Below are 6000 nucleotides of genomic sequence, written 5' to 3' on the forward strand. Positions count from 1 at the left end.
GAGGGATTGAGTGGCGGTCACCTTTCCAGAGTACTGACCACACCCAAAGCTGTTTAACTTCACTGATCTAAAAACAGCAGTCGCGTCTGCTTAAAACGCCGATAGTGACGCAAAATGACGGTTATTCTATCAAATAATATATTTATATCATGGAACTTTCGTGTGCGGCTGCAAAGAAATTCCGATCGTATAGGGGAAGGCCTTATACGATCAGTATTTCATTGCTTTTTGATGTTAAGGGTAGAGAGATATGACCACTCGGTTATGTCGCTCTACGAAGGAATATGTCTTGGAACTCCTACAGTATCTAGAGGTTGACGAACCAACGCCAAATCAAATCGCCTTAAATTACAATTATATTACATCCTGCCAACATTTACTGTTCCCAAAACACTTCTGCCACCAACACATCTCTTCTCTTTATAAAATCACGCATGAAATCCACCTTGAATTATATTAATTGCATAGAAAACATTTCAACAACGAGCGCTATCTCGAGCACCTTGCCATCGTCGTGGCGATGCGATTTTGTTTTTCTTCTCTTCGTCTTGAATGACGACGTCCAATGGAAACAAAGATGGCAGCTTGCGATCGCTGCTGGAAGTCCTCTTGGCTTTTTATTTCAGTCAATTTGGACGACATACTATATTATTTCCAATCTCAGTCTCACAGTGACCTCAATAAAAATAGCACGATTTATTTAGTCTCATAAAAATGTCCCTTTAGGTGCCGTAAATTTCTAAATTGGGAGAGTGAAGAGGCAGTCGGGTGGCATATTTCCCAAGTCTGGAAGAGTATAAGGATAGGGGAAAATTAGGACCAATCAAAGCGAGCGGAGCTGATCCATGACGTCACAAGCCAAGCCCTTTAGCTCCTTGGTCCCATATCCATTACTGCCAGTCACGATGCCTAACAAAAATAAAGTTTCATTAGCTTATGTCTTGTATGACTTATACGTTTTAGTCAGATACATCTAAACATAATGCAACACTAATTTAACAACATAATATTCTTCAAATGAGATACACCGTGAAATATATTATGCATTATTGGCTTCTCCCTCTTGGCAATAGTGGTCAGTGCCTGTTAATTCCGGCTCGCAAAGTCGATATTTACTGCATAAGTAATATTTTCATTGCGAGTTTCTAAATTATATACTTGAAAATGTATGTTTAATGCCATTTATAAAGAGTTGCGATCACTCATGAATCAAACAATACACAAGATGGTAAAAATGATGGTATCTGACCTGTTTGTAGGAGAAAATAGAGAGAGAGGTAGTAGGCTTACACTACGGCTTTCTTTGGACATATGCTATTTCGCAGCAATGCACATTACTGTGCATTGTATAAAAGCAATATACTGGTCATTACTAGGCCATGAACAGGAATCAGACTGATATAGTCCCTACTATTTACAGGGACACAGTATCAGCTTCATTCATTAAATTACTTCAAGAGCTAATGTGCCCTTAATTAAGAAAACCTATGGCATTGTTGCTTTGGCGATCTAAGTTAGCCTACTGTAACCAAATATAATTACTTGACAAACTCATCCTGTCAGTAGCTAATCTGAAAAAGGTTGTTTTTCAAGGTGTACTTGATAGGCTGTTGTAAAAATGCCTTTTGAGGTGGATTCCCTTTTTGATAACCTTCCAAATGTCCTTACCTGATTGTTACTTGTCATTCATTGTGCAAATATATAAAAAGATTTTTAATTGAATATTTTTTGCTTTTGATTTTGACTTTTCATAGTTTGTGTACAAATAAATAAAAAGGATAATACAATTTAGTACTGAATATTTTTAGCAAGCCCTTACGTGATTTTTGTTTAAAATTCATTGTGCACAAAGAAAACGCTGATTATTTAATTTATATTTCAATATATTTTAGCAAACCCTTCGTACTTGTCATTCATTGTGTACAAAGAATTAAAACGAGTGTTTCATTAGTATTTAATATTTTTAGCAATGATAGGGGTACAGAATACCTATTTATGGAGTTACAGTAGACTTTTACTGAGCTGAACTAGAGCAGAATTGAGGCATAAATTTATTAGAACTGCGATATGCTTTAAAATAAATATGGGTGACAATTTTTTCAAAAATCTCTTTTAACGGAAAATTTTATACAAATATTCAACATGAATTAATTAAAGCCAGGGATAACAGTAGTATATGAGTATACCACTACTTTCATAAAGCTCACACTCAATAGCCAAATGTATGCCTTGAATTAATTGCATAAATTTGTCATCAAAACTGTATCCACCACATTTCATTTAAGCATAAGGCAGTTATTATTTTAGGACTGTACATAATACCTTTTATAGCCTGAAACAACAGGCAGTAACGCCTGAAAAACATTCCATGCTCGAGTAGGCCAGTGGTAAACGTTAAGATTGGCAAAATCCTTATATACACACACACACATATGTGTATATATATATAAGTACATAAATGTACAAAATCATATTCCCTAGGGCTGCACTAATGCTTTAATCTCCTTACCCTACCCACACTTGCAGCCCTAGGGAATATGATTTTGTATATATACTTGCTATAACCTGTACTTTATCAGTTCCTGAGACCTCAGCCTTCAAACATTGGAATAAACTCATTTTCCAGGACTGGGTTCTCATTTATCTCCATATATATATATATATATATATATATATATATATATATATATATATATATATATATATATATATATATATGGAGATAAATGAGAACCTATATGATACATATATATATATATATATATATATATATATATATATATATATATATATATATATATATATATAAACACACACATACAATACTTTACAGTACAGATCCTTGGGGGCTAAAATGGACTTAATGCTGAGCTGAGACTTAAATTTATACAACAATGAAAGCCAAATAAAACAAACTGCGTTGAAATAATATACAGGTAAATGTTCAGAGCTTGTTTATATATACATATATATTCAACTCACAAGAAGTACTTTAGGGATGAGAAAAAAAGTATACAGCACAGTCCAGCACATAACACCACATCCTGTCAACATTTTAGCAGCAACTTACTTCAGTTGTCCTCTACCTCAGTGACCACTGCCATGCGACTTAGTATTTGCAACATTGCACTGTACATTCTGAGCAAGGGTGCGGGGACACTTTGGGTTTGATGACAGAGCTGATGCTGGTTGACGTCCTTTACTGAAGGGGTTGCTCCTCTTGGCATTCCTGGGGATCGTCATGCTATTGTAGTTGGTTGGCAAGGAATCTTGCCACGACCAGCTCCACTATACTGTATGTCATCGACGAGCCTGCACAATTCAGCAAGTTGTTCAGCTGATTTGTAGTTTTAACTGAAGGTATTCGCCGAAGGAATTTTTGCAGGGCCACTTCGGTTTCTGAATTACCATACTGAGCAGTTGTTTCAACTTACAATGTGGAGGTGTCACCAATGCCCAAACCCCAACATGATGCACATACCTAGTATAGGACTGTTGTGAAAATAAAGCGAGGCTCATATAAATATTATCAAATGACACAGTTCCTTCTTGAATAAAATCAGTCACATCAATTTTTGCCTCACGCACCATGACTGTATATGTAAGCCCACGGCTTTCCATTAGGGTCCAAGTATACTTAAGACTTTGGATTCCCTGCCCTATACGCTGTAGTCATAAATGTTATATACTAATACCAAATATAATATATTTACCCTGTTGCAATTTTCTTTAATCCTTTGTGCTTTACACGTGATGGCACAGCAGACTTTGCAAAGTGAAACATTTTTCTTTCGCAGCCAACTGGGTACAATTTATAAGAATTGAAACACTGCTTATTTTTTTACACAAAAAAATGTCTTTCCACTGCTTGAATTCTTCTCTGCAATTTAATGACATTGCTGATACTCTAAGTTTTACACAGTCTTGTTCATATTTAATGTCAACGCTTTTAAAGCGGTCACTTTCAAAGTCCAAGATTAAATTCATCTTGATGGGAGCCGAAGTGCCGCGAAGTTCTTGGCCTCCTGTCCGGAGTCTGTAGTGCTAATTGCAGGTCAGATACTGTAACATCATATTTACCATACCATCATTTTTACTATCTTGTGTATTGTTTGATTCATCCCATGAGTGATCGCAACTCTTTATAAATGGCATTAAACATGCATTTTCAAGTATATGATTTAGAAACTCGTGATGAAAATATTACTTATGCAGTAAATATCGACTTTGCGAGCAGGAATTAACAGGCACTGACCACTATTGCCAAGAGGGAGAAGCCATTAACGCAAAATATATTTCACGGTGTATCTCATATGAAGAATATATTGTTAAATTAGTTTTGCATTATGTTTAGATGTATCTGACTAAAATGTATAAGTCAGACAAGCCGTAAACTGTGAAATTGGGAAGTTTTCTTCAGCATCGTGACTGGCAGTAATGGATATGGGACCGAGGAGCTAAAAGGCGTGGCTTGTGACGTCATGGATCAGCTCTGCGTGCTTTGATTGGTCCTAATTTTCCCCTATCCTTATACTCTTCCAGACTTGGGAAATATGCTTCCGGGTTGCACCCTGCCCCTTTAGGAGTTCATCACTTCTCTCACTATGTGCGCTGTTTCTAGTAGCACACTTTTCTGCATGAGTCCTGGAGCTACTTCGGCTTCTAGTTTTTCCAGATTCCTTTTCAGGGATCTTGGGATCGTGCCTAGTGTTCCTATGATTATGGGTACAATTTCCACTGGCATATTCCATATCCTTCTTATTTCGATTTTCAGGTCTTAATACTTATCATTTTTTTCTCTTTCTTTCTCATCTACTCTGGTGTCTCATGGTATTGTGACGCCAAGGAGTGATACTTAAATCTTGATTTTGTCAATGAGCGTCACGTCTGGTCTATTGGCACGCATCACCCTATCAGTTCTGATACCATAGTCCCAGAGGATCTTTGCCTGATCGTTTTCTATCACTCCCTCAGGTTGGTGTTCGTACCACTTATTACTGCAAGCTAGCTGGCGTTTCTTGCACAGGCTCCAGTGGAGGGCTTTTGCTACTGAATCATGCCTCTTTTTGCACTGGTTCTGTGCAAGCACCGGACATTCGCTTGCTATGTGGTTTATGGGCTCGTCTTTCATATTGCACTTCCTGCATATGGGTGAGATGTTATTTCCATTTATTGTTCTTTGGACATATCTGGTTCTTAGGGCCTGATCTTGTGCCACTGTTAGCGTTCCTTCTGTTTCCTTCTTGTGTTCTCCCCTCTGTAGCCGTTGCCATGTTTCATCACTGGCCAATTCTTTTGTCTGTCTCATGTACTGTCCGTGCATTGGCTTGTCGTACCATTCCTCTGTCCCGTTTTTCATTCTCCTGTCTCTGTATATTGCTGGGTCTTCGCATACTTTTACCAATCCTTCTTCCCAGTCCTTATTATTATTATTATTAATATTATTATTATTATTATTCAGAACGTGAACCCTATTCATATGGAAGAAGCCCACAGGGGTCACTGGCTTGAAATCCAAGCTTCCAAAGAATATGGTGTTCATCAGAAAGAAGTGAATTCCCAGACATATTCTAATTTACATATGAAGTTAATTTTTCAATAACTGTAGATACAACAGTCTCTATAATAAGTTATGTTAACCAAGTATTTTGTTAAAATCAAAATAAGAAATTACTAGCCTCTAGATTCTAGAATAACAAGAACAATTCTTGACTATCGAAGTCTAGTTACTGAAATACTGAAGACATAGTAATTTTACGCTTTTTGTAGTTTTCAGTAAAAGAAAACTATTGTGCCGGCTTTGTCTGTCCGTCCGCACTTTTTTCTGTCCGCCCTCAGATCTTAAAAACTACTAAAGCTAGAGGACTGCAAATTCGTATGTTGATCATCCACCCTCCGATCATCAAACATACCAAATTGCAGCCCTCTAGCCTCAGTAGTTTTTAATTTATTCAAGGATATAGTTAGCCATAATCGTGCTTCTGGCAACGAAATAACACA

This window comes from Macrobrachium rosenbergii, chromosome 3 (assembly GCF_040412425.1).
Source record: "Macrobrachium rosenbergii isolate ZJJX-2024 chromosome 3, ASM4041242v1, whole genome shotgun sequence".
NCBI lineage: Eukaryota > Metazoa > Arthropoda > Malacostraca > Decapoda > Palaemonidae > Macrobrachium > Macrobrachium rosenbergii.